This window comes from Arachis stenosperma, chromosome 5 (assembly GCF_014773155.1).
Source record: "Arachis stenosperma cultivar V10309 chromosome 5, arast.V10309.gnm1.PFL2, whole genome shotgun sequence".
In the NCBI taxonomy this organism is placed as follows: domain Eukaryota; kingdom Viridiplantae; phylum Streptophyta; class Magnoliopsida; order Fabales; family Fabaceae; genus Arachis; species Arachis stenosperma.
Window position 1 is genome coordinate 20,950,021 of NC_080381.1, and position 11,438 is coordinate 20,961,458.

Below are 11,438 nucleotides of genomic sequence, written 5' to 3' on the forward strand. Positions count from 1 at the left end.
GTAAAATATCTGGTAGTCGCGATTGACTATTTTTCTAAATGGATAGAAGCACAACCTTTGGCTAAAATAACATCCGAACAAATGATAAACTTCGTTTGGAAAAGCATAATCTGCAGATTTGGTATACCTAATCACATTACAACTGACAATGGTCGACAGTTTATAGACCAAAGTTTTAAGAATTTTTTGCAGAATCTGAAAATCAAACAACACTTCTCATCTGTTGAACATCCGCAATCCAACGGATTAGCAGAAGCCGCCAATAAGGTCATCCTGCAGGCCCTACGCAAAAAGCTCGAGATTGCAAAAGGCTTATGGGCCAAACTCATCCCAGAAATAGTATGGGCATATAATACTACAGCTCACTCGACAACCAAAGAAACCCCATTCCGTTTGGTATATGGGTCTGAAGCCATGATCCCCATAGAAGTATCATTAGGCTCAATGCGGACGTTAGCAGAAGAACATAATAATGCTAGACGGGCCGAGCTTGACTTAATTGAAGAAGTCCAAGAAGCAGCAGCAGTCAGACACCGAGCATTACAGCAACAACTTAGCCGACGATATGCACAGAAGGTGCACCAAAGATCCTTCAATAAGCACGATTTGGTTCTCAGAAAGACCGAGCAAGCTCGCCGACCTCCCTCCCATGGGAAACTCGCGGCAACATGGGATGGCCCATACAGAATACATGAAGTCCTCGGGAGAGGAGCATACAAGTTGGAAGAATTAGATGGCACTATACTCCCGAACACATGGAATGTTGGTTCCTTGAAACGATATTACAGTTAAGCAGCATGCCAGTACTCTTTTTCCTACCATAAGCATTTTTCCCCAAAGGGTTTTTTGGCTTTTGGAGGTTTTAATGAGGCTGGCTTACCTTGAAAACTTGATATCACAGGTACTGCTGTTAATAAAATGTAACTTTCATTTTATTTGATATGCATTTTTTACAAATCACAAAATCACCCGAAAGGGAATTCACTACAGATAAAGACTAAAACTCCCCCAAGGGGAGAAACCGATCACACCTAAAAGTCGCATTATTATAAGACGAATGCGCAAACAATATAACTTAAGCTGCTATTAATGCCAAGCAAAGGCAACAGAATACATGATTAGGAAAACATACAACCCTAATCAAGTCAGTCTTCAAACAAACAGTTCTTATGATCAAAAGTATCAAAATTTAACAAAAGCCAAAACTATTACTTGGCAAATTCAAGCATACAGCAAAAGCTACTAAAAGAAAATTCTCAGCTGCCCAAATTTTCATCTCCTTCCTCATTAGTCTCCTCATCATCAACAAGGTCCCCATCCCGAATTACCTTACCGGGATCCATAGCAGCAAAATCTCCTTCGGGAAACAGAAATTTTGCTTGATTGACAGCTCGCTGAAAACCCTCAGCAAATGCATCCAAAATATCCCCTTCTTTACGAGTTTCAACCTCTTTCATTTTGGCCGACACTTTGACAATCTGATCACTCAAATTCGTCAAATCATTCTCTTTCTTCTTCAACAGACCAGAAATCTCTTCATGACACTCCTTTTCCACTTTCAATTCAGTTTCAACTTCGGAAAGCTTTTTCTTCAACTCACTTAAACCTTTTTCCTTCAGCAAGAGTTGCTCCTTTAACTCGGCAACTTGAGAAGCCTCACCAATCAACTTCCTATGCTTCTTCTCCTGACTTCTTCCAATGCTAGCCAAACGAAAGCCCAGCACCTAACAAACACGGCATCAGTGTTCAAAAAAAAAAAAAAATATATATATATATATATATATATATATATATATATAACACAGATAAAACAAATAACACCTGTAAGAATTGATCCACCCCTAGATCTCCAGCCTCCTCCACTCGTCTATTATCCATCGAAGCCTGAACGACCTCATCCGCCACAACACTAAAAGGAAACCTTGTACTCCACACCGAGGAACTTTCTCCTTCACTTTCAAAGACATGCAACTTTTCTTGTTTCACCAAAAAAGTTGATAAATCCTCCAGCGCAACACTTCCATCTTTCCCTTGCACCTCCTCAATCAAAGCAGATTCCGATTTCCTCTTCTTAAACACAATCGGTTTCTTCCTCGGAGGGGGCTGATTAACTTCGGCGCCCCCATCAACTTTCTCTTGAGTGGACGAAGATCCCTCAAAATTCTTGGCCTTGAACCTCGACCTCAGACTAGATGCTGTCACACCAGGGAAACTGCCAGCTGCAACATAAAATACTAATTGATCAATCAACTAGAAACAGTAAATCCAGCACAGAATTTTTTCAAGTTCTTACCAAAATATTCAATAACAGCACTCTTATCTTCCTCCCAGGGAAGCAGATCAGAAACAGAGATTAAACCACCTTTTCTAACCATCTCCATCAGAAATGAAATTATACATTCATTCCGACTGTTTATAAGATCAACACCCAATATATGTTGTGGATGACAACACCAATACATGGGAAATTTCTCCCCCAAATGTTCATCAATATAAAAAGGAAATTCCTCATCAACGGACTTCACTTTCAAAAACATTTCTTTAAAATCCTTAAAGGATGACTTATACAGTTTGAAAACAGAGAAACCCGGTGTACTATTCAAATTAACCCATAACCCTTTCCATACTCCTTTAGCTTGAAACAAACAGAAAAACAATTCTACATCAGCTTCAATTTCAAGAAAGTCCATTAGAGCCTGAAAACACCTGATGAAGGCCCACCCATTCGGGTGTATTTGAGATGGGGCACAATTCATTTGCCTCAATACATTACACTCAAAAGCAGTAAACGGAAGCTTTACTCGTAATTCTTCCATAACACAACTATACATATAAAAACTTTGAAAATCATTTCTCCTATGAAAGACACGCTCAGAGCGGCTGCATGGCAAAAGTTCAACCCGAAACCCAGCCCTAACAATCCTACCCAGATTTACCCTATTAACACTCTCAATGTCAGAAAACAACGAACCACGAATGTGCACATCTTTCTCAACCCAACCATAATCTTCATCATTATCAACCCGTGGTAACAATTTTTCTTTCTTATCAGCCATTTTTCACTAAGAAATTTGAAACGGTAGAGAGCAGAGATAACTTACTAACCTCTAGTACCCATGCTTTTACCAAAACGTGATGCTTCAACTTAAACAAGGTAACCGAAAAATCCCATCTTCAAACTAAGCCACTAATTAAATAAACCTTTGAGTTCCATAAGTTAATCCAAACCGTTCATTCAACCCACTTACAACGGTTACAAAGCAACTTTGGAAATTGAACCAACTCATCATGATAACAGTACACAAAAACCAAGAAACCAGGCAGTTTCGAAATATTTCAATAAATGGAGATAAATTGAATTGAATGAGCCATGTTGACCTGGGGGCTCCATATACCGAGCCATAACTCGTCTAAAAAGCTCAACCCGTCTCTTCAAGGCCAGGCTAAGCTTAGGGGCTGTGATATGACCAGTAAGATCGGTTACGAGTTATAGCTCGGTAACGCCTCAACCGACCATTGGCAATAACTGGTATTTATTCCCGTAACGTCGGATACACAATTAATGCTCCTCCTGAGCGTTACACCTCAGAGAAACGGTCCGAACTAGCATAAAAGCAAAAGATCAGAACGAAGAAGGTACGCAATCTTTCCAAGAAATCTCTCCATATTCACAAATTCTCTCACTGACTTGAGCGTTGGAGTGCCTTTGCAGGTACCTCCCCCTCCTGGTCATCCTTCGCAGAAGACGTTGAAATCGCACCTTCGAGGCATACTGATCTTCCCAAAAGGACGACCTATACCTCAACCCAAGTCGGTAAGAACAAGTAGTTTTTTTTTTAATTTTTTCAAAGAATTTTAATTTTGAACCAGTTCTCATTAAAAAACTTGTCGGTTTATCGGTTTTTAATAAAATCGGTCGGATCAAATCAATTTTTATTGGTTCTTATTTTTTTCGATCCTATGCTCAACTCGAATCGGTTTTGAGTTCAGTTCATCGATTTTTCGATCCAATTGTCCGAATCGGTCCAACTTTTATAACTATGGTCACCTGTTTTACTCAATGGCTGAAGCTTTTAGGTTTAAAACATAGATAACTTTTATTTGTCTTTTATTTTTAAAAAAGTGACATATAAATATATGACCTTTTAATTCAAGAACAAATGTGTTACTCAAAATTGACAAATACAAAACCATCTCTCGTCATTTGAATTGCATGACATATGAGTCCTTTCTTATAATTTTCTTAGCCAAACGTAATAGAGTCGGTTGATGTGGCAGGCCGGATTCTCATGTATCACTTATGTCTTTGTTACGAAGCTGACATTGTCTGTTTTAAAAAGGTAATGGGACAATTTGGCTCCCATCATTGAAAATGGCATTGTTTCGAAGCGAGGAATGTTTTGTTTCGTCCCTAACAATATATAATGACAACGATGCCCATTACACACAAAATTATATTACATCCTAGCATAATAGAAGATCATCGTTTTGAAAGTCAGACCAGATTGATCAGTTGGACCAATCTAACCGTGAATCCATGGCATCAACGGTTTGGTTCATCACCTAAAACCATTCAATTAGAAATTGGATGTGAACCGTAATCAACGGGTTTTATTGAAACGATGACGTTTTGATAAGCTTTAAAAAAAAGGAAAGAAAGATGCCAGCCTTGTGCGCCCGCCATGTAAAACCTGAGAAATTAGTAAATAATTAGCTAATAAATTAATTATTAATCAAGAAAATTAGAAAATAAAATTTTATAGTTTAATAAGATAGAGCTAATTAAGATAAGAATTTTGACACTAATTTTAAAGAATTTGGCCGAACGGGCCAAACCAGTCGAACCGGATCCAAAGACCCAACCCAACTTACTTATACAATGAATTTTAGCTCATTTTCTTTCCTATGCATGTGATGAATGGTGCGCGTAAATTGTGATCATCAATAATGGCGCCAAAGACTTGGAGCTCTCAAACGTGAATCACAATTTGTCATAACTTCGCACAACTAACCAGCAAGTGCACTGGGTCGTCCAAGTAATACCATACGTGAGTAAGGGTCGATCCCACGGAGATTGTTGGTATGAAGCAAGCTATGGTCATCTTGTAAATCTCAGTCATGCGGATAATAATGGTTATAATGGTTTTCAAAAATATGAAGAAAATAAAGCATAAAATAGAGATAGAGATACTTATATAATTCATTGGTGGGAATTTCAGACAAGCGCATGAAGATACTGTGTTCCTTCTGAATCTCTGCTTTCCTACTGCTTTCATCCAATCCTTCTTACTCCTTTCTATGGCAAGATGTATGTAGGGCGTCACCGTTGTCAATGGCTACTTCCCATCCTCTCAGTGAAAATGGTCCAAATGCTCTGTCACAGCACGGCTAATCATCTGTCGGTTCTCGATCATGTCGGAATATGATCCATTGATCCTTTTGCGTCTGTCACTACGCCCAACACTCGTGAGTTTGAAGCTCGTCACAGTCATTCAATCCCTGAATCCTACTCGGAATACCACAGACAAGGTTTAGGCTTTTCTGATTCTCAAGAATGCTGCCAATGGATTCTAGCTTATACCACGAAGATTCTGATTAAGAAATCCAAGAGATATTCACTCTAGCTTTTGCTTGTAGAACAGAGGTGGTTGTTAGGCACGCGTTCATAGGGACGGATGATGATGAGTGTCACAGATCATCATATCCATCAGGTTGAAGTACGAGTAATATCTTAGAATAAGAATAAGCTTGAATTGAATAGAAGAACAATAGTAATTGCATTAATTCTCGAGGTACAGCAGAGCTCCACACCTTAATCTATGGTGTGTAGAAACTCCACCGTTGAAAATACATAAGAACAAGGTCTAGGCATGGTCGAATGGCTAGTCTCCCCAAATGACATATGAATTCGAAAATAGGGAAAAAGACCAATGGTAAAAAAGACACTGAATACAATAGTAAAAAGTTCTATTTATACTAAACTAGTTACTAGGGTTTACAGAAATAAGTCTAAATGTAGAAATCCGCTTTCGGGGCCCACTTTGGTGTGTGCTTGGGTTGAGCTTGAGCTTTATACGTGCAGAGGCTTCTCTTGTGGTTAAACGCCAAGTTGTTACGTGTTTTTGGCGTTTAACTCTGGTTTGTGACGTGTTTCTGGCGTTTTACTCCAGAATGCAGCATGGAACTGGCGTTGAACGCCAATTTGCGTCGTCTAAGCTCGAACAAAGTATGGATCATTATATATTGCTGGAAAGCCCTGGATGTCTACTGTCCAACGCAGTTGAGAGCGCGCCATTTGGAGTTCTGTAGCTCCAGAAAATCCATTTCGAGTGCAGGGAGGTCAGAATCCAACAACATCAGCAGTCCTTTTTCAGCCTGAATCAAATTTTTGCTCAGATCCATCAATTTCAGCCAGAAAATACCTGAAATCATAAAAAAATATACAAACTCATAGTAAAGTCTAGAAATGTGAATTTTGCATAAAAACTAATAAAAACATCCCTAAAAGTAGCTAGATTCTACTAAAAACTACCTAAAAACAATGCCAAAAAGCGTATAAATTATCCGCTCATCACAACACCAAACTTAAATTGTTGCTTGTCCCCAAGCAACTGAAAATCAAATAGGATAAAAAGAAGAGAATATACTATAAATCTCAAAATATCAATGAATATTAGTTCTAATTAGATGAGTGGGACTTATAGCTTTTTGCTTCTGAACAGTTTTGGCATCTCACTTTATCCTTTGAAGTTTAGAATGATTGGCATCTCTAGAAACTCAAAGTTCAAATAGTGTTATTGATTCTCCTAGTTTAGTATGTTGATTCTTGAACACAGCTACTTTATGAGTCTTGGCCGTGGCCCTAAGCACTTTGTTTTCTAGTATTACCACCGGATACATAAATGCCACAAACACATAACTGGGTGAACCTTTTCAGATTATGACTCAGCTTTGCCAAAGTCCCCAGTTAGAGGTGTCCAGAGCTCTTAAGCACACTCTTTTTGCTTTGGATCACGACTTTAACCACTCAGTCTTAAGCTTTTCACTTGGACCTGCATGCCACAAGCACATGGTTAGGAACATCTTGATTTAGCTGCTTAGGCCTGGATTTTATTTCCTTGGGCCCTCCTATCCATTGATGCTCAAAGCCTTGGATCCTTTTTACCCTTGCCTTTTGGTTTTAAGGGCTATTGGCTTTTTGCTCTTGCCTTTTGGTTTAAAGAGCTTTTGGCTTTTTCTGTTTGCTATCTTTTTCTTTTATTTTTCACCCTTTTTTTTCCGCAAGCTTATTCTTTTTCACTGCTTTTTCTTGCTTCAAGAATCAATTTTATAATTTTTCAGATCATCAACAACATTTCTCTTTTTTATCATTCTTTCAAGAGTCAACGATTTTAACATTCATAAACAACAAGATAAAAAATATGCACTGTTCAAGCATTCATTCAGAAAATAAAAAGTATTGTCACCACATCAATATAATTAAACTAATTTTAAGGATGAATTCGAAACTCATGTACTTCTTGTTCTTTTGTATTAAAAACATTTTCATTTAAGAAAGGTGAAGGATTCATGGAATTATTCATAGCCTTAAGACATAGACACTAGACACTAATGATCATGTAATAAAGACACAAACATAGACAAACATGAAGCTCAAAAGCCAAAAAATAGAGAGATAAGAACAAGGAAGTTAAGGAATGAGTCCACCTTAGTGATGGTGGTGCCTTCTCCTTGAAGGACCAATGGTGTTCTTGAGCTCCTCTATGTCTCTTCCTTGCCTCTGTTGCCTGATCCCTAGTGATTTTGGTGCTCCTATCTTTAGTTGCTCCCAATAATTGTATGGAGGAAAATGTATCTCCTGAGGTATCTCAGGAATTTCTTGATGAGGAAATTCCTCATGATCATGTTGAGGTCCATGAGTGGGCTCTCTTGATGTGCAGTTAAATGCTCTACTATTGAGCTATGGACCCTTGAGATGAATCTCTCCATCTCCCATGACTCGGAGGTGGAAGCTTTTGTCTTCCTTTTCCTCTTTCTAGAGGTTTTTCCAGTCTTAGGTGCCATCAATAGTTATGGAAAAACAAAAAAGCTATGTTTTTACCACACCAAACTTAGAATGTTGCTCACCCTCGAGCAAAAGAAGAAAGAATAGAAGAAGAAGAAGAAGATATGGAGGAGAGGGAGAGGGTAGTAGGTTCGGTCATTTAGGGTGGGCTTGGGTGGGAAAAAGATTTTGAATTTGAAGGTAGGTGGGGTTTATGGGGAAGAGTGGATGGATGTGAGTGGTGAAGAGGTGATGGGGAAGAGAGATTGAGGTGATTGGTGAAGGGTGTTTAGGGAAGAGTATTATTGGATTGTGTGAAGAAGAGAGAAGGTGAGTTGAGGTAGGTGGGGATCCTGTGGGTTCCACAGATCCTGAGGTGTCAAGGATTTATCATCCCTGCACCAATTAGGCGTGTAAAATGCCATCTGCATGCAATCCTGGCGTTTAACGCTAGACTGAAGCTTGTTTCTGGCGTTAAACGCCCAAATGTAGCATGTTTCTTGCGTTTAACGTCAGCCTGATGCTTGTTGCTGGCGTTAAACGCCAGCTTTCCTCAGGGTGCAATCCTGGCATTTAAACGCCAGACTGCTGCTTGTTTCTGGCGTTCAACACCAGATTCATGCTCTGTTCTGGCGTTGAACGCCAGCCAGATGCTCCTTACTAGCGTTTAAACGCCAGTAAGCTCTTCCTCCAGGGTGTGCTGTTTCTTTTGCTATTTTTGATTCTGTTTTTAATTTTAGCAATTGTTTTATAACTCCACATGATCATGAACCTAATAAAACATAAAAGAACAATAAAAATATAGATAAATAAAAATTGGGTTGCCTCCAAATAAGCGCTTCTTTAATGTCAATAGCTTGATAGTGAGCTCTCATGGAGCTTCACAGATCATCAGAGCATTGTTGGGACCTCCCAACACCAAACTTAAAGTTTAAATGTGGGGGTTCAACACCAAACTTAGAGTTTGGTTGTGGCCTCCCAACACTAAACTTAGAGTTTGATTGTAGGGGCTTTGTTTGACTCTGTATTGAGAGAAGCTTTTCATGCTTCCTCTCCATAGTTGCAGAAGAAGATCCTTGAGCTTTAAACACAAGGTAGTCCCCATTCAATTGAAGGACTAGCTCTCCTTTGTCAACATCAATCACAACTCTTGCTGTGGCTAGGAAGGGTCTTCCAAGAATGATGAATTCATTCTCATCCTTTCCAGTGTCTAAGATTATGAAATCAGCAGGGATGTAAAGGCCTTTAACCTTTACCAACACGTCATCTACCAATCCATAAGCTTGTTTTAGTGACTTGTCTGCCATCTCTAATGAGATTCTTGCAGCTTGTACCTCTAAGATCCCCAGTTTCTCCATTACAGAGAGTGGCATAAGATTTATACCTGACCCCAGGTCACACAGAGCCTTCTCAAAGGTCATGGTGCCTATGGTACAGGGTATTAAGAATTTACCAGGATCTTGTTTCTTTTGAAGTAGAGTTTGCTGAACCCATGTATTTAGTTCACTAATGAGCAAGGGAGGTTCACCTTTCCAAGTCTCATTACCAAACAACTTGGCATTCAGCTTCATTATGGCTCCTGCATATTGAGCAACTTGCTCTTTAGTTACATCTTCATCCTCTTCAGAGGAAGAATAGTTCTCAGAGCTCATGAATGGCAGAAGGAAGTTTAATGGTCTCTAGGTGAGCCTCAGATTCCTTTAGGTCCTCAATAGGGAACTTCTTTCTGTCTGAGGGATGTCCCAGGAGGTCTTTCTCACTGGGATTCACATCCTCCCCTTCCTCCTTGGATTTGGCCATTTTGATAATGTCAATGGCCTTGCACTCTCTTTTTGGATTCTCTTCTATATTGCTTGGGAGAGTACTAGGAGGAGTTTCAGTGATTTTCTTACTCAGCTGACCCACTTGTGCCTCCAAGTTTCTAATGGAGGACCTTGTTTCATTTATGAAACTTAAAGTGGCCTTAGATAGATCAGAGACTATGTTTGCTAAGCTAGAGGGGCTCTGCTCAGAATTCTCTGTCTGTTGCTGAGAAGATGATGGAAAAGGCTTGCTATTGCTAAGCCTGTTTCTTCCACCATTATTAAAGCCTTGTTGAGGCTTCTGTTGATCCTTCCATGAGAAATTTGGATGATTTCTCCATGAGGAATTATAAGTGTTCCCATAGGGTTCACCCATGTAATTCACATCTGCCATTGCAGGGTTCTCAGGATCATAAGCTTCTTCTTCAGAAGATGCCTCTTTAGTACTGTTGGATGCATTTTGCCATCCATTCAGACTCTGAGAAATCATGTTGACTTACTGAGTCAACATTTTGTTCTGAGCCAATATGGCATTCAGAGCATCAATTTCAAGAACTCCCTTCCTCTGAGGCATCCTATTACTCACAGAATTCCTCTCAGAGGTGTACATGAATTCGTTATTTGCAACCATGTCAATGAGTTCTTGAGCTTCTGCAGGCATTTCTTTAGGTGAATGGATCCACCTGCAGAATGGTCCAGTGACATCTTAGAGAACTCAGATAGACCATAATAGAATATATCCAAAATGGTCCACTCTGAAAGCAAGCCAAAAGGACACTTTTTGGTCAACTGCTTGTATCTTTCCCAAGCTTCATAGAGAAATTCACCATCTTTTTGCTTGAAGGTCTGAACATCCACTCTAAGCTTGCTCAGCTTTTAAGGAGGAAAGAACTTAGCCAAGAAGGCCGTGACCAGCTTATCCCAATAGTCTAGGCTATCTTTAGGTTGTGAGTCCAACCATGTTCTAGCCATGTCTCTTACAGCAAAAGGGAAAAGCATGAGCCTGTAGACTTCAGGATCTACTCCATTAGTCTTAACAGTATCATAGATCTGCAAGAATTTAGTTAAGAACTGATAGAGATCTTCTGATGGAAGTCCATGAAACTTGCAGTTCTATTGCATCAGAGCAACTAGTTGAGGCTTCAGCTCAAAATTGTTTGCTCCAATGGCAGGGATTGAGATGCTTCTTCCATAAAAGTTAGAAGTAGGTGTAGTATAATCACCAAGCATCCTCCTTGCGCCTCCACCATTGTTATTGGGTTCAACCATGTCTCTTTCTTTTTCGAGATTCTCTGTAAGGTTTTCTCTGAATTGTTGTGCTTTAACTTCTCTTAGCTTCCTCTTCAGAGTCCTTTCAGGTTTATCATCTGCTTCAACAAGAATGTTCTTGTCCTTGCTCCTGCTCATATGAAAAAGAAGAGAACAGAAAAGGAAGAGGAATCCTCTATGTCACAGTATAGAGATTCCTTTATGTGAGTAGAAGAAGAAAAGAATAGAAGAAGGATGAGAAAAATTCGAACATAGAGGATAAGAGAGAGTTCGAATTTTTAGATGAAGAGAAGAGTGTTAGTAATTAAATAAATAAATAGAAG

The 11,438-nt window shown here is 39.3% G+C and overlaps 1 non-coding gene across 1 annotated transcript; it reads left to right on the forward strand.

Annotated features, from left to right (window-relative positions):
* Positions 1-10,609: 10,609 nt before the first annotated feature.
* On the forward strand, positions 10,610-10,713 carry LOC130984791 (small nucleolar RNA R71). The gene has a single exon (XR_009088701.1). It is a non-coding gene; the product is annotated as a small nucleolar RNA R71 (small nucleolar RNA).
* The last annotated feature ends 725 nt before the right edge of the window (positions 10,714-11,438 follow it).